Below are 19,298 nucleotides of genomic sequence, written 5' to 3' on the forward strand. Positions count from 1 at the left end.
TTAGTTGTAGAGTGACTCTCAATCTCAGGTTCTTTATTTTTATTTATTTTTATTTAATTTATGAACTCTTCCATGTTACATATAATTTTCTTAATTAATGTTATTTGAGGTATTTCAGACTTATGATTGCTCCTTTTTATTATATAAATAATTTGCATTTTTCTCTTTTGGCTTTGGTTGAGACATTGGTAACTCTTGAGTTATCAAACTCATTGTTGATTGAAAATTGGAATTAATTTGTCCACTTAACTTACCTTCATAGTTAGAGGTTAATAAGGTGGGGGAAGAATCTAATTCTCATCACAATTGATAAGGATAACTAGGATAGGACCTCCAGTTCTCCATACCTTGCCAAGAGATTTTATTATTGTTAATTTATTTTACTTGTCATTTAAATATACCTGTGCCCATTGCCCAAACTCCAAATTTCTCAAAACCCCAAATTTACAATCTCCATAACCAATAATAAGAACACCTCCCTGCAATTCCTTGAGAAGACGACCCGAGGTTTAAATACTCGGTTATCAATTTTAAAGGGGTTTGTTACTTGTGACAACCAAACGTTTGTACGAAGGGATTTCTGTCGGTTTAGAGACTATAACTACAACGCGACTATTTTTATGACATTCTTTACTGGCAAAAATCCTAACGTCAACTATCATGCCGAGCATCTACTCGCTCCGCCGGACAAGGTTACTCCTTGTATTTTACCCTGCATTGAACGGAGAGGATGGGAGTTTCTTCCGAGAAAACCACAAGAGGTCAACCTCTCATGGGTGGTAGAATTCTATACTAACTACCATCTTCCCTCTCTTCAATCGGTATACATGCGCCGGAAGCAAGTCTTAGTTTCAGAAGAGGCTATTCACCAAGTGCTTAATGTCTTACCAGTACCAAGTGATATGGATGGCTACCAAGAGGTCTTACGTCAGCGAAAAAAGTTTGGATTTGACTGGGACTCGATCCTCCGAGTCATTGCTGAACCAGAGGCATTTTGGATCCATGGTCGACTCCGGATGAGGCCCAAGTGCATTGACGCTCGCTTCTTCACTGTAGAAGCTAGAGCTTGGGCCCACATCCTATCCCACTATGTGCTACCTAGCAGCCACGAGTCGTCCTTCACGGCGGATCTCACCTTGCTTGTTTGGTGTGTTCTCACGGAGAGATCGGTGAACATTCCGCTTCTTGTCAAGCAAGCGATGGGTCAAGTCCACGCCCGGGACAATTTGCTATTTTCAACATTGGTATCTGATTTAGTTGCTGCTATGGGTGTTCCTTGGAAGACATAGATACGAAGGCTATAATTCTGGCTAAGAGCGATGTGGTCCCAAGCGGAAAATACTTACATCTTCCTATGAACAACCCAAGCCTTGACATAGACCTCCCATCTACTATTCCTTCCACCTCACCATCACCACCACGACAAAGATCCACACATCAAAGAATAGAAGATCTACACCGGAAGATTGATAGATATGAGCGGCGCAACCAACGCCGATACACTTACATCAAGAAGCTTCTGCGTTGTGTTACCCCTAGCATGGAGGAACCTGAAATATTCACATCCACCTCAAACCCAAGTGATGGGAGCTCTGATGGAGGGGATAGTGAAGGTTCCGGTCCTGACCGTCCTTTGCGCATTATTGGTAGCACGGAGGACCATGCTAAATTCTAAGTGTGAGGAGGTCGTTCGACCGATCTCCATGGGTAACAATCTCTTCCTTTCAATACCCATGGGCTTATCTTTTGTTTAGTAGTTAGTACATTGCATGTGTAGTTAGTCTTGCTTGTAAATACTCCTTGCATGATAGTTAGTCTCTATAGAGTTATTTGGTCAAAATAATGACTTCTTCCCCAAGAAACTGTGTTTGGGGTACCCTACCAATTTTGGAAAAAAAAATTGCGAAAAACTTGCTTCAAGAATGTATTTTGGAACATAGTGATTGAGCTAAGAACACAAGCATGTAAGCTTTGAGCCTATTGTGTGGTTATATCTTCTAACCATTATTCCCCATTCTTGTGTGCATTATTTTCTCCCTATGATTGTAATCCTTGCTTTGTCTGATTTTATATGTCCATTAATTTGTGTATGAATACATTTACATGATTGAGGCCATCATTTCAATAGTCACTTTTCCCAAACGGCCTTAACCCTTGTATCTACCATTGCTAACTAATTTTGAGCCTATGATAACCCCTCTTTGTTCTTAAAAAGAGCACATCAACAACCCTAAGCGAAAAACAATGAATGTCCCTAAATTTGGATCCTTGATTAGCTTAGGTAAGTGGAGGTGTGTATCATTCAAATGGGAGGGTGCATTTGGGAATTTGGATAGATGTAAAGAGGTGTATTGTAGTTGTAATTGAAAATTCTAAGATTTGGGAACATACTCATGTATTGAATGATTGAACCATATCCATTGAAACTTTTGTACAAGAAACCCCAAGAAAAAGGGGACCAAAAAAAATTTATATGTGTATATATGAGAATGTAAGAAAAAGAAATAGAAAAAAAAAAAAATATATATATATATATATATATATATAAGAAACAAAAATATGAAAAAAAAAAGAGAGAAAAAGCAATAAAAGGGGACAAAAATGTCCCAAGACAAAGTAACAATAACAATGCATATGGGATGTGAATTGAAAAGAATGCATGAGTATGCAAAAAAAATGAAACGCATGGATAGCTAGGTAATATATTATAGTTGTATAGGTTGTTCTATGTGTCTAGTGGGATCCTAGGTTAATCAAGGACTCAAATTTTAAGCTCACTTGACCATATACATCCTTACCTTCACCCTAACACCATTACAACCCATGAATAAGACCTCATGATACTTGTAAGCATGCATTAAGTAATTGTTGATTGTTAGATGAAAGGCAAATCTTGGAAAGCATGATTAGGAGAAGATTGAGTGACGAACCCTATACACTCGAGTGAATAGAGCGGATACACTTCCGGTGAGGGTTTGATGCTCAACTCTTTGTTCCCAGCTTTCACAAGCGTTCATCTAGCAAGTTATATGCACTTCATAGTAATGTTCAATTTGGTAGGATTTATGAACTACATATCATTTTCACCCCGTATGCTCATATGTGTTCTTGGAGGATAGATTTACCCTGGACCAAGTAGGTAGATGATTTTACATTAGTTGCATGCATTTACTTAGGAAATTTGCATTTCATAACCCCTTTCTTACCATGATCTTTGGTCTTTTTATTTTTAAGCATGAGGACATGCTTGGTTTAAGTGTGGGAAGATTTGATAAACACTAATTTTGTGGTTTATATTGTGTAGAATTTGAGGGATTTTGTCAATATTTTCCACACTTATTCACAAGAAATGCATGGTTTTGTGTTCTCTTCCTAATATTGCTTCATGATGAAAAATATGCTTTTTTTGCCTTAAAATTGCTATATTTTGATTCTCTTCTATTACTATTCGATATCGTGACGTGTTTGTTGAGTGATTTCAGAATTCATAGGGCAAGGATGGCCTAGAAGAGAGAAAGAAAGCATGCACAAGAAGAAGGAACATGAAGATTTGGATTTTGGGAATTCCAGCATGGACGCGCACGCGCACTTCACGCGCACGCATGGATGTGGATGGCTGGAAGCGGCGTGCAAGGATGGACGCATCCGCGCAGATTAGGAAAAATCCAATGCATTCTCTATATTGATTTCTTAAGGCGGATCTTAGCTGGTTAAGAACTATACCCTCTGAACATCATGACAACACTTTACCATTACCACTAGCCCTGGATGATCCAGAGCCTAGCCATGAGCAGAAATTGGAATTAAATCCCCTTCCTCCACACCTCAAGTATGCTTACCTTGAGGATAATCAGAATTTTCCAGTTATCATTGCAAGGGAACTCACTTCTTAACAAGAAGAGCAACTGCTCAGTGTGCTGAGAAAATATAATAGAGCAATTGGATGAAGCTTGGCGGATATAGTAGGCATCAGTCCTCAAGTTTGTGAGCACAGAATATATTTAGAAGAGGAATCAAAGCCTGTCTGTCAGCCTCAAAGAAGATTGAATCCCACCATCTTAGAAGTTGTCAAGAAAGAAGTGACCAGGCTACTTGAAGCAGATATCATTTACCCTATCTCAGACAGTGAATGGGTCAATCCAGTACAAGTGATGCCCAAGAAGTCTGGAGTCACAACAATAAAGAATGAGCATGGAGAGCGCCTGACAACTAGAGTGCAGAATTCATGGAGGGTTTGCATTGACTATAGGCGTCTCAACTAAGCTACTCGCATAGATCATTACCCCTTTCCATTTATTGATCAGATGCTCGATCGCCTATCACGTAAATCCCATTATTGCTTTTTAGATGGTTATACAGGCTACTTTTAAATTCACATAGCTCCTGAAGATCAGGAGAAGACCACTTTTACAGTCCCTTTGAAACGTATGCTTATAAAAGAATGCATTTTGGCTTGTGTAATGCACCTGCTACTTTCCAAAGATGCATGGTGAGTATCTTCTCAGATCTTATTAAGAACTGTATGGAAGTATTTATGGATGATTTTAGCGTATATGGTGATTCATTTGACCTTTGCTTGGATAGTTTAGCTAGAGTATTAGACAGGTGTGTTAGTACAAACCTTGTATTGAATTTTGAAAAATGTCACTTTATGGTAAAACAAGGGATTGTTCTAGGACATGTTGTCTCTAATACTGGTATTTCAGTAGATCCAGCAAAGGTAGATGTCATTTCTAGTTTACCTTACCCCTCCTCCGTGAGGGAAGTCCGTTCGTTCCTTGGCCATGCAGGTTTTTACAGGAGATTCATTAAGGACTTCAGTAAGGTAGCATTACCTTTATCTAGACTGCTGCAGAAGGATATTGAGTTTGAGTTCACTGAGGATTGTATGAAAGCGTTTGATAAGCTAAAGATCGCCCTGACTCAAGCTCCGATTGTGAGAGGACCAGATTGGAGCCGACAATTTGAAATTATGTGTGATGCTTCCAACCATGCAGTAGGAGCGGCGCTGGCTCAGCGCGAAGGTAAGGATCCTTTCGTAATTGCTTATGCATCTAAAACATTAGATGTTGCTCAGTCTAATTATACTACTACTGAATTAGAGCTTCTTGTTATTATTTTTGCTCTGGATAAATTCTGAGCCTATTTACTTGGTACTAAGGTAGTAGTATACTCAGACCATGCAGCTCTAAAATATTTATTAGCTAAAAAAGAGTCTAAACCAAGATTGATACGTTGGATACTGTTGCTGCAAGAATTTGATTTAGAAATTAAGGATAGGAGTGGTAACCAGAATTTAGTGGCAGACCACTTGAGTCGCCTTGAGCACATTAAGCATGACTCCACCCCTATCAATGATACTTTCCCATTTGATAGTTTGCAAACAGTATCTGAAGTAGTTCCTTGGTATGTACCTGTAGCCAATTATCTAGTTAGCCATACTTTCCCTCCCAATTTTACTAAGCATCAAAGGGACAAGCTGAAAAATGAGTCTAAATATTTTATATGGGATGATCCATATTTATGGAGGTGTGGTGCTGACCAGGTAATTAGAAAGTGTGTACCCCAATCAGAATTCCAGTCCATTTTAGAGGCATGCCACTCTTCTGAGAGTGGAGGATATTTTGGCCCTCAAAGAAATGCTAGAAAAATCTTAGACTGTGGATTCTGGTGGCCTACTCTTTTTAAAGATGCTGCTGAATTTTGTAAATCTTGTTTTCCATGCCAAAGATTTGGTAATATATCCAAGAGGGATGAGATACCACAACAGATTATGCTTTTCTGTGAAATTTTTGATGTTTGGGGCATTGACTTCATGGGTCCATTTCCAAACTCTAATGGTTACCTTTATATACTATTAGCTATAGATTATGTTTATAACTGAGTGGAAGCCATTCCTACCCGTACTGATGATGCTAACAATGTTGTTTTCTTTGTTAGAAACCATATTATTTGTCACTTTAGATCACCACGAGCAATCGTGAGCGATCAAGGCACTCACTTTTGTAACAGGAGACTGACAGGATTACTGAAGAAACATGAGATTGTTCATAAAGTAGCAACAGTTTATCATCCCCAGACCAATGGACAAGCAGAAGTGTCTAATAGGGAGATCAAACGCAATCTGGAGAAGATAGTAAAACCTCATAGGAAAGACTGGAGTGCCAGGCTACAAGATGCACTCTGGGCATATAGAACAACGTACAAGACACCCATTGGGATGAGCCCCTTCCGCTTAGTATACAGAAAGGCTTGCCACCTTCCAGTGGATATGGAACACAGGGCTTTCTGGGCTGTAAAGGAATGCAATATGAATTATGAAGAATCTGGTGCTGAAAGAAAATTGCAACTAACAGAATTAGAAAATCTTCGCCTAGAAGCATATGACAATTACATGCGATACAAAGAGAAGATTAAGGCTATCCATGACAAACACATAAAAAGGAGAGAATTCAGACCAGGGGAGTTAGTTCTTCTTTATAACTCCAGACTGAGGCTTATGCCAGGCAAACTAAGATCAAGATGGGAAGGTCCCTATAGAGTAGAGAAGGCAGAGCCATACGGAGTTTTTCACCTGCGTCACCCTTCTAGCTCCAAATTCCTAAATGTCAATGGACATCGCCTGAAGCTTTACCATGGAGAGAAGATGAAGGATCACAAAGAACTAGAGGTTTTCCTTTTGGAAGATCCACCAACAGAAGCAAAATGAGCCTGAAGACGTCCAACTTAAGGACGTAAAAGCAAAGTGCTAGGTGGGAGACAACCCACCATGGTATGATTGTTCAGTTTTAGTCTTAGTTTTATTTTACTTTATTCTATTTTTACTTTTGTTAATGACTTTTCTCATAATCTCTGCATATAACCTGCATTTGCATTTGCATACTGCATATAAAAAAAAGGCACGTGACACGCCAGCGTCGCTGACGCGTCCGCGTCATAGGTGCCTTGGATATGAGAAGAAAAGCAGCAGAGAGTCATGCGAGAGCGTGGCTGGAGGCATGCCTTAGGCACAAACATGCCCACGCGACTGCGTCGCTAATGCGGCTGCGTCATTTTGAAAAATAGCCTCCCCACGCATCCACGTCACCCACGCGAACGCGTGGCCCTGCAAAATCGACGTAAAGAGGTGTATGGCAGAAAGTTATGATGGAGTGGGGCTGGAATGATGCTGAAAGCACAAGCCTTATCACGCGAACGCGTGCCCCATCCGTCCGCGTCATTTTCAAAATATCGCCACTCACGCAACCGCGTCAACCACGCGAACGCGTCACCCAGATTTTTGGCAAAATACATTTAAAACAGAGATTTGTGCGAACGCGAGGCTGCACTCGCGCCAATAGCACAAATCAGGCCACGCGATTGCGTAACCCATGCGTCCGCGTCACCTGAAAATTATCACATACCACGCAATCGCGTGAACCACGCGTCCGCGTCACATGCGACACACAGCTTATCCAGATCAGCCAAATATCTTATCTTTTCTTTCCCCCAAATCCAAATCTTTTTTTCTCCCTTCTTCCTTCTTTTTTTCTTTCTCACTCTTTACTTTCTTCCTTTCCTATTTTTCACATCCGTTATCAAGGTTCTTTTCTTTCTTTCTTTACTTTTTACTTTTCCTTTATTATTTTTATTTATGTTTTCTTTTTCTTTTCACTTTTATTATCTATATTTGCCTTTACTTTCTTTTCTTTTCTTTTTATTCCTTTAATTGGTGTTAGAAATTTAATTGGGTGATTGTTTTCTTCTATATTTTGCTTGTGAGTTATTGTGGAATTGTTTGACAATTAATATTACTTCTTAAAAGGTTGCTTGCATGTTCAATTTAATACTTTCAATAACATATTCACCATGCATGCTATGTGTTTGTGAAAAAGCCCGTATGGCATTGTGCATTATTACTCTATTCTACTACTCTAATGCCTGTTTTTCACAAAACTCCTTTTATATTTTATTAATTAAATATAATTGTCAATACAAACAGGTTGTTAGTTTGAAAGAGTTGATTATCTAACTTGGACATTTAATGCTTGATCTATGCTACTCATGCCTTTGCCGGTATGCCAATAAACATCTTGCATTTAATTGTCACCACATGTACTTGCTATATTTTCAGTGATGAACTTTTCACATGTAGTCATGACCATGTGTTAACGACATCCTTCTTTACCATGCATTGATTATCACGCATCCTGTCCTCTTCCTTGCTCTAATCCTTGAAGTTTTAAAAGTACTTACCTTTTTCCTTTCAGGATGGCCACCAAGAAGGATAAAGAGAAAGCTACTCCCAAACCGCCAGCAAGGAAAAGAACAAAGAGAGCACTAGTGGCAGAGCCATCTTCAACAGCAGTAAAGCCCTCAACAAAATGAATCAAGAGGATCATCAAGGTCGGTGAAAAAGAGAAAGCTTTCCCAGCAAAGGACACTGCGCGATTCACTAAACGCTACTGTGAGCAGATGTTCCCTATCCTGGCTGAGAGAAATTATAATAACGAATACCTTCTCATCCTCCCGACCAACGTTGTTGAATTTGTTGAGCCGCGAATTAAACGAAGACAATGGGGTACCTACTCATGTGTCATGATAAAATATTGGGAATTTGGGTACCTACTCATGTGAAACTAGAAAAATTGAAAATCTATGTGCATTGATAATGTTATGTTTATTTTTATGCTAAAAAAAATCCAAAAATACTCAAGTAATTAAGTAATTAAATAAGGGCACAAAATTACCCCAATGCTAAGTTAAGTTAATGAAAAGATCAATGCATATGTGATAAAAATTAAAAGAAAAGTTGATGCATGAGTATGTAATACAAAAGTGAGAATTTTGGGTAGCTAGAAATTAATTTAAAGTATATAGAATGTGTATATAGGTAAGAGCTTAGGTTAATCAAGGATTCAATTTATAGCTCACTTAGCCATATATATACCCTCACCTTTACCTTGGCCCCATTACAACCTTGAAAAGACCTCATGATGTTTGCATTGGTACATTAAATACTTGTTGATTGGTTAGGTGAAGAATAAGGTTTAGAAAGCATGATTAGAGAAGAGTAGAGTGATTATCCTATACACTAGGGAGACTAGAGTGCATATACATCACCAGTGAGGGTTCAATGCTTAATTCTATGTTCCTTGCTTTCATGAGATGTCTTCTTACAAGTTTACTTGTCTTTATTGTATAGTTTGAATTAGTGGGGTTTGAATTATTTTTGTCTTGAAGAACTTATTTATTTTGACCAAGTAGACAGAATCATATAGTTGTATTCATATACATAGGTTTCATTGCATTGCATGAGTCTTACTTTTCCCTACTCATTTATTTTATCTCCTTAAGCTAAGCATGAGGACATGCTAATGTTTAAGTGTGGGGAGGTTGATAAACCACTATTTTATGGTTTATTTTGTATTTAATTGAATGGTTTCATTAAGTCTTCACCCACTTATTCATATTAATTGCATGATTTTATAATTCCTTCCTAGTATTGTTTATGGTTGAAAACTTGCTTCCTAGAGATCTTTAATTAGTATATTTTAATTCTCCTTTATACCATTCGATGTCGTGATCTGTGTGTTAAGTGTTTCAGGCTTTATAGGGCAGGAATGGCTTAGAGAATGGAGAAGAAGCTTGCAAAAATGGAAGGAACACAAGAAACTAAGGAGATAACCAGCAAACACTGACGCGCGCGCATGGCTCACGCGAGCGCGCGGAATGGAGAAAATCGCAGCGACGCGTGCGCGTGCCTGACGCGTACGCGCGGATTTGAGTCTGCACGAATGACGCGAACACGTGACAAGAAAAATCGCTGAATGATGTGAACGCGTGACTGACGCGTACGCGTGACCTGCGCGATCTACAGAATTATCAGAAAATGCTGGAGGCGATTTCGGGCCACGTTTTGACTCAGTTTTCGGCCCAGAAACACAGAATAAAGCCAGGGAACATGCAGAGACTCAGAGGAAACTTGACACAACTTCACATATTCTCATTAGGATAGTTTTTAGGTTTTTAGATCTGAATTTAGAGAGGATTACTTCCCCTCTAGGTTCTCTTTACATTCCCAGTTTATTGTTTTATGCTTTTGGATATTGAAGAAGTCATTACCTCTGTTGAAGACATTATTCTAGTTTGTTTCCTTACCTAATCTTTTATTCTTAATTCTTGTTTAAAGTAGTAATTGGATTATGTTCATGAATTGTTAGTACAAAGGATTACTTTTATTTTTAATTAATTTTGAATCCCTATTTTATTTATTTTATCATGTTTTCTTCTATTATTTTTATGAGCGTTATATTCATGTCATCGGAGTAGATTTCCCAAACTTGACATGGGGATTGATTAAAAGGAGACACTTGAGTTGGAAGGCTTAAGTACTGATTAAACTGGAAGTTGTTGGCTAGTTCTGTATTTACTAACGCTAGACCTTCCCAAGGGAGAGGACTAGGATTTGCAAATAAGGATTAGCTCAATCACTTGACTTTCCTTTATTTAGTAAGGGTTAACTAAGTGAAAACAACAACCTTTTTAATACTACATTTAAGAGACCCCAACAAGGATAGAACTTCCAATTAATCATTCTCCCAGTCAAGGCTTTTTATTTAGAATATTAATAATTATTCTTAGTTTTCGTTACTTTAATTTGCTATTATTTAATTGCTCATTATTCAACTCTCAACCCTCGTGGAAATTCTTAATTAATAAATTAGCATACTTTCTCGCAACTCATTGGGAGACGACCTGGGACTCATACTCCCAGTATTATTATTTCTAAATTTCGTGACAACTTTTCTAAATTGACAAGGCAGATCTTAGCTGGTTAAGAACTATACTCTCAACGCATTCTCTATATTGATTTCTTAATTAGCCGACCTCCGCCTTCACGTCAGGGGGTCAATCATTTTTACACTTAGACACAATTTTTAGCTAGTTTTTTGGTTATTTGTTCTTCTACAGAGAGAAACTCTTGTTCCTCTCAAGATCTAGCTTTGACTTGATCTTTTCTTGTTGAATTCTGAATTGGATCTTGTTAATTACTAGTTTTAGTTGCTTAATTTGAATTCCTTAGTATAATTTTGCTTAGATATTGTGTTAGTTTTATGATTTTTTGTTAATTGTCATTTTATACCCATTTCATGAATGTTGTGAATCTTGAATTGCTAATGCTACATTGATGATTTTTATGATTGATTGTGTTGTTTGAGTGATTGTATGTTGATAATTGTTAGTGGGTATTTGTTAGTTTCAATTTAATTGCAATTTGAATATGTCTTTTATTAATGCTTACCATGTGTTTGCTGAATTGTTTCCTTTGATTATGGAGTAGTTCTCTTTACTCTTGGCCTAGGCTAAGGGAATTGGATAAACTTGAGTCATTGGGTCTAATGGATTGATGATTTGGGAACCCTTAGTGGTCAATTTGATAGCCATTGACACTAGCCTACTACTAAGTCAATTAGTAGTTAGGTTGGACCTTATGGGTTGATGTTGACTAAACCTTTTAATATACTTCAAGTATAGAAGTAGACTTAATGAGTTTGGTTCCTCATAATTGTCAAGATATGGTTATTAGACAAGGATAGTGACCCCCAATTCCCATGTCTAGCCAAGAGTTGTTTTTATTATTCATATCTGAAAATCCAAAATTCCTAATTGCTTTGCCTTAGTTATAGCTATTTGTTTAGTTCTAGAATAGAATTATATTGAATGTTATCTTATTAGTTTGGAGTTGCTCACATCTTGCTTTAGTTATTTGGATTAGTTTCTTGTACTCCAAGATTACTTGCTTGTTAAGATTCCTAGTTTAATTTCTTGCTCATGACTTATAACCCCGAAATTCTAACCAATGTTGATGCATATGTTTGCCCATTCCTTGTGAGACGACCCGAGGTTTGAATACTTCGGTTACTTTTATTGGGGTTGAACTTGTGACAACCAAATTCCTTTCTAAATTTGATACTCGAGGATTGTTGTTGGGTAGAGCTATACTTACAATGGAATTTTATTGAGAAATTCTATACCTACATAATCCTTGACAACATCAAATGCGTTCACATGGTTTTCAAATTTGCAACTAACTCAATCCATAGCTGAGTTCAGTTAGAAAGAAGTTTTCATGATGAATTCTTTACAGGTGAGATGAAAGTAACTTTGTCTAATTTATTCGCAGTGAGAAGGGAAAAATCCGAGTTGATCGATGATTATTTGATTTGATTCAAGAATATGAGAAATAAATATTTCACTCCTATTCGAAACCTGAAATAGTTTGACTTTAATATTCGAAAGAAATTAGTAAACCAGCAATTTCTTGACTTGGCTCAGTTAGATGATAAAGTTCAACAAATTGAAAAATTGAATAAAGAAAAAGAAGAACTTGAGTCGAGTAAAAGAAAACCTTTCTTTAATAAAATGGTGAATTATGTCGACTGTATTAGTGAAGAAGAGTCGAACAATGAATCTGCCTTTGCTACAGAATTAAAAGATAGACCCCATATGTGTGTCGATCTCTTAATCCAGCAAAAGACAAAATTTCTTTGGCAGGAGGAAGAAGTTATTCTTTTGACTTGACAAAAGCTGAACAAATTTTCGATGTGCTATTAAAAGACAAACAGCTTGTACTCCCTGAAGAGAAAAGAATGCTGTCCATTTCTGAAATGAGAAATAAAAAATTTTGTAAATTTTATCAAGCCTCTAGTCATTTTACTAATAATTGTATCTATTTCAAGGACCTAATACAGAAGGCGATTGATGACGGTCGACTAAAGTTTGCAGAAAAACCTGATATACAAGTGAATTCTGATCCTTTCCAGGTCAAGTCGAACTTTGCAAAAATAGAGGAATTGACTTTCTCGATTATCATGGCCTCTGTCGAGCCTGTTGGAAAAAATGGTCAAATTGAACTCGATATGTTCGAAATAGAAAGGCCCATCTATCCAAAGATAGGAGAGGACCTTTTAGATTTTGCTAAGGCAAACAGAAGAGGAAGGAAACATTGCTATCTGTCCTCGAGACAGTGCCTTGTTCGACACCTCAGCTGCTAAGGCTTTCGACTCATATAAAAAGAGTCAAGAACGTGTTTCTCAAGAGGAACTGAGGTAAACTCGACTGAAATAGGGAAGTAATGGTCAAGACCCTACAAATGCCCATGTTAGCCAACGTATGCGCACGATGGTCATGGTTGATCAGAAACCCCATAGGGTGTCGAGTCAAACTAGAGTTCCACCTGCCAATGTGTCGAACAATAAATGGGTGCAAAACATGGCACTAAACTACTCAAGGAACTATAACTTTAATGTTTCCAGAGTAAGTTTGAGAATTGGGCTAGAAACCAAAAAAGAGGCACCTCTTGTGAGGGACAAGCAGAAGAGGTAACGGTCGAGCTAAATCTCAACGCAACTTTCGGACAAAGCTCCCTTCATTCCAAGAGCTGTAGCTCAAGCACAATAGGGTTGTGTCGACATTGAGGGCTCGTATCCAAAATTGGATAAAAGGATCAATTCTCCTAATAACCAAGATCAAAAAAAGGATAAACTATCCTCCATCAAGGGCTAGGAGCCAAAAGATGTGTCGAAAGAAAAATTCATGTTCAAGCCAGTTCCTAAGTCAAAAGAAGATGAAGAAGTTTTAACAGAGGCTTTCGACTCTGGATGTGAAGAAGACTTAGATGTCATGTTTGGTGAGAATGGTTTTGGTTATGTAGCCACGGTGTCAGTACTCCCTTTCAACTTTTAGGTTGACTTTGAAAATCCTTGGAGCTGTCTCGAAGGAGATTGTGATGATGTCATTCCAGGAGACAAATGCAGGTTATTTGAAAGGCCTGATGAAATAACCAAGGGTCATCTTTGACCTTTATATATCAAAGCAAAGGTGGAAGGATTGGTAATCAATCGTATATTGGTCGATGGAGGAGCAGCAATTAATTTGCTGCCTGAGAGCATGCTCATACTATTCCAAAAAACAGTCAAAGATTTGATTAAGACAAATTTGGCTATTATTGGATTCAATGATAAGTCGACTGATGCACCACTATTTCATGGTACATCTTATGCTTAATTGAGTGGATTTTTATCCACTATTCTCACACTTATTCATGTAAATTGCATGGTTTTACATTTTCCTTTATACTTTTGTGCTATGATTGAAAACATGCTTCTTTGGCCTTAAATTTGCTATGTTTAATCATCTCTTATTACCATTCGATGCCTTGATATGTGTGTTAAGTGTTTTCAGCCTCTATAGGGCAGGAATGGCTTAGAAGATAGAAAGGAAGCATGCAAAAAGTGGAAGGAATACAAAAAATTGAAGGAATTGCTAAAGCCTGTCCAAATGAGGCGGTCTCAGTTGCGTTGGAAAGCTAACATCTGGGGTTTTGCAACGATATATAATTTGCCAAAGCTGCCCCGAAGATAGGCGACGCGCACGGGTGGATCACACGCACGCGTGACCTGGAGAAAATTCAATCCACGCGTACGTGTAGACAACGCGTACGCGTGACTTTGCCGCGTGCTGGACGTATCAGAAATCGCTGGGGGCAATTCTGGGCTGTTTTTGACCTAGTTTTTGGCCCAGAAAACACAGATTAGAGGCTATAAAGTGGAGGAATCAATTCATTCATACAACAACACTCATATTTCACAATTTTAGGTTTTAGATGTAGTTTTCTAGAGAGATAGGCTCTCTTCTCTCTCTTAGGTTTTAGGATTTAGGATTTCTTTTAGTTTTAGGATTACTTCTTCTCCATTCCAGGTTCAATGTTCCTTTAATTTAATTTCTTTTCTACTTTTATTTATTCTAGTGCTTTGATTTATCTATTTCACTTGTTAATTACTTATTTATGAACCTTCCATTGTTAGAATTGATTTTATATTTAATGCAAATTGAGGTATTTCAGATTTATGATTTTAATTTAGCTTTTTACATTCTTAGCTTGAATTGAGTAATTGGTGACACTTGAGTTATCAAACTCCTTTCTTGATTGAAAATTGGAATTTGCTGATTGATTTAGATCCCTCTAAAGCTAGTCTTTCCATAGGAGTTGACTAGGACTTGAGAAATCAAATTAATTAGTCCACTTGACTTTCTTTTATTTAGTAAGGGTTAACCAAGTGGGAGTAATGAACAATTCTCATCACAATTGATAAGGGTAACTAGGACAGGATTTCCAATTTTCATACCTTGCTAAGAGCTTTATTAGTTATTAATTTAATTCTTACAAATTACTTTTCCTTATTTAAAAATTCCAAAAAGATAATCTTCCATAACCAATAATAAATCATACTTTCCTGCAACTCCTTGAGAGACAACCCAAGGTTTGAATACTTCGGTTATCAATTTTATTAGGGGTTTGTTACTTGTGACAACCAAACTTTTGTACGAAAGGATTCTTTGCTGGTTTAGAAACTATACTTGCAACGACAATTTATCTGTAAAATTCTTTACCGATAGAAAGTCCAGTTCATCATCAACAACAGCCTGGGGAATGATCCCACTCAGGGTTAAGGTGGGAAGTGTCGAATGAACGCACAGTATTTGATGCGTGAGCATCTTTCCTATATTTTCTTAGTAATTTAGATGTGAATTTGTGGAGTTTTTATGATATTTTGGTGTTCTAGACCATCATGGATGCTACTTTGAGTTGCACTATTATTTTGATGATTTCAGGAAAAATTTGGACAAGTTTGACAGAGTTCGAGCAGAAGAAAAATGAAGAAATTTGATACTGCCAATCTGGCGTTTAGCGCCATAAGCCTAGAAGTTCATGCGAGCTCTCTGTTTGGTGGCGCTAAATGCCACGACACTGCATTTAGCACCATATTCTTCATAAAGTGTGTCAAGATCATGTGCTACTGGCGCTAAACGTCACTACCTGGCATTTAGCGCCAGGTACCCAAAAACATTGGAAAAGCTCTATGTCCAGTGGTGCTAAATGCCATTGCTCGGTATTTAGCGCCAGTAGCGCGTCCTCAACTCTCCATGGAAGGCTTCATTTAGTTTTTAATTAATTTTCTTTTATAGTTTTTAGGGTTTTTTATTAAGAAATTTATAAAAATGAGGAATGGATATAAAAAGGGGACAAGACTCAGCCCTGCGGGCTCTCTTCTCTTTTTCTTCCTCATTCCGCACTTTCAGACTTTTACTCTAGGTTTTTCTCTGATCCATGAGTAACTAAATCTCCACTGTTAAGGTTAGGACCTCTGTTTATTTTAATAGAATAATACTATTGTCATTCTACTCTTATTCAATGCACTGATTTAAATTTAATGATTGATTTCGTTCTTCATCCTAGGAATTAGAATATATTGGAAGATAATTCTTTTTCTATTTGAATTATTGTTGAATCTTGGAAAAGTTAAATAACTTGAATAACAAATTGAAATCAATTCCTCACAATTCACTAATTATCTAAATTAACAGGATACGTGACATATAATCTCCTTATTTTTGGGTACTTATTGTTTGTGTGATTTATAAACTAGAATTGGACTTAATATTCTAATTTAAATTAAGTAACCATAGAATTGGCAATGATTGAGTTAGATTAGATTAAATTACTAAGGAACTAGAGTTTAATCACTTAAGGTTTGCCATGAATTGAATCTTTGCATGATTAAAATAGTTGATAAGAATTGTTAATCTGGAAAGTTAAACATCTCCAAAGCCTTATCTGTTTTCTCATATTATTTTCACTAACCATTCACTGTTTGCTTTCTTACATTCTTTGATTTACTGTTTTATGCTATTGAACTTGAAACCACTCTTTTTAGCTTGTCTAACTAGTCTAATCACTCAGCCATTGTTGCTTAATCCATTAATCCTCGTGGGATCGACACTCACTCACCTGAGTTTATTACTTGGTACAACCCGGTGTACTTGCCAGTTAGTTTGTGGTATTCGAAATTTCACACTAGTATTTATAGTGGTGCTTACCAAGGTAACCTTCAATATGATATTGGAAAGAGATTAGATCCATGGAATAGGGGTAATTTCCTCGACTCTGCATCAAAAGTTGGTGCTCTGGGACGAGGATGGAAGGACCGAAGAAATTGAAGCTGACGACAATCCCTGCTATGTCGAACAGATGAATGTCAGCATTAAGGAATATCGTACTAGTGTACGGCCACTAGATATTGATATGAGCACCTTTGGCCCAAATCTTATCAAAGGTTGCTATGTCGGGGCCCATGGAATGAAGTTGGTCCCTAAGGCCAAAGAAAGCTTGGCCACAAAATTCACTTGATGGATATTGGTGCAGATTTTCCAATCCACAACTTACCGACAAGTGCACCAGGTTGTACCAAGTAATAAACTCAGGTGAGTGAGTATCGATCCTACGAGGATTAACGGATTAAGCAAACAATAGTCAATTGATTATTCTAGTCAGACAATAAAAATTTAGGGTTTCAATAAATAACATAAAAATAGAGAATTAAATAAAGCAAACTAAAATTGGTTAAGAAAATAATATGATAAAGATAGTTAAGGTGTCAGAGATATTTAAATTTCCAGATTAATATTCAATGTTAACTACCTTGATCATGAAAAGATTATGTTTATGGCAAACTCTAAGTGATTAAACTCTAATTCCTTAGTAATTTAATCTCCTCTAACCTAATCAATCGCCAATTCCTTGGTCACTTAATTAAATTAAAAGGTTAAGTCCAAGTTCTAGTTTATAAGCCACACAAACCCTGAGAACCCAAGAATAAGACGATTATATGTCATGTATCGCGTTAAATCTAGATAATTAGAGAATTGTAAGAAATTGGTTTCAAGTTATAATTCTAATGATATAACTTTTCTAAGACTCAAATAGAATTCAAGCTGAATTAGAGTTATTTCCCAATAATCACTAATTCTTAAGATGAAGAATGAAACCAATTCTAAAACAATAATCAAAACATTAATCAAGAGTAGAAGAACAAATAATTATTAATCCATCAAAGTAAATAGAGCTCCTAACCTTAACAATGGAGGATTAGTTTCCCATAGTGCAAAAAATTCCAAATTCTGATCTAATATAAAACCTAAAACTAATGAGGAGTGTAAGATGGAAGGGAGGGAGAGCGAGTGTGTGTCTGCTCTTGGGGAGGAAGGAAGTCCCCTATTTATAGTAAAATCTCTAAAACTAAACTTAGAATTAAAATTCAAACTAAATCAAACAAAATTAAATCTAAATCAAATCAAATCTTTTTCTTAATGACTCTTTGACTAACTAATGATCTTCCTTGTAATTTAAGCTTGGTGTCTTCAAATCTTCATTAATTATGAAGATTTCTCAGGTTTGGGGCTGCTATAGGCGTTCAGCACCACTTTGGTAGCATTTGGCGCCGCTTTTTACGCAATTTCACACTTCCTTGTTGCCTGTCTAGCACCAAACGCCGGTTTCTGACATTTGGCGGCGGGAGTCCCAATTGGAATGGTGATGCTAGACGTGGTTTGGCGCTAAACGCCAATGTCGCGGCGTTTAGCGCCATGATGCCAGAGAAAACGTATAAACTATTATATATCGTTGGAAAGCTCTGAAAGTTAGCTTTCTAATGCTTTTGAAAGTGCGTCAATTTGATATATCTAGCTCAAGGTATGCTCGTTGGAGTGTGAGGAGGTCAGGATTGACAGCTTCCACGAATTCTGTTTGTGCTTGTCTTCAATTCTTAGTTCCTCCTTGTGCTTTTGCTTCTCTTTTCCTAAAATTTTCCTACAAGAATCATGAAACCAAGAAAATAAAAATACTAATAGTATAGTCTTGAAAATCATATAATTACCAAGCAAAAGTCATGAATTTTCTATAAGAAATACCCAAGAAAAGTGCTTAAGATGCTCATGCATCACAACACCAAACTTAAGCTCTTGCTTGTTTTCAAGCAAGCAAAGAATCATGGCTTAGTCATCAAACTTTTCAACCTTAAAATACATGGATGAATGGTTGTATTCAAATGAGTTTAGTTAGCCGTTTCACTTATGCATAATTGGTTATAATCTTTCAAGGCCTCTGTCTAGATTAGATTATAGAATCCTTCCTTGAATCATCACCTTGAAGCAAGCTTATTTACTTTCTTTTCACAATTTATTTCTATTGGGTGGTTTGCATCTTGAGCCTAGCAGTGACTCTAAATATTTTGTCTCAAACTTTGCTTAATGCAGAAATAGTGATGACTTGCATCATCTACTCTTTTTTCTTATCTAAAAAGGACCATAAAAGAGCATAATCTCATTAAATCATTACAATTCATGAACTAATTGATGAATATTATGGTACATTGCTTTGAAATAGATTTGTGCTGAATTTCAGGTGAAAAGAGCAA

This window comes from Arachis ipaensis, chromosome B6 (assembly GCF_059453495.1).
Source record: "Arachis ipaensis isolate K30076 ecotype BB chromosome B6, ASM5945349v1, whole genome shotgun sequence".
Lineage (NCBI taxonomy): Eukaryota > Viridiplantae > Streptophyta > Magnoliopsida > Fabales > Fabaceae > Arachis > Arachis ipaensis.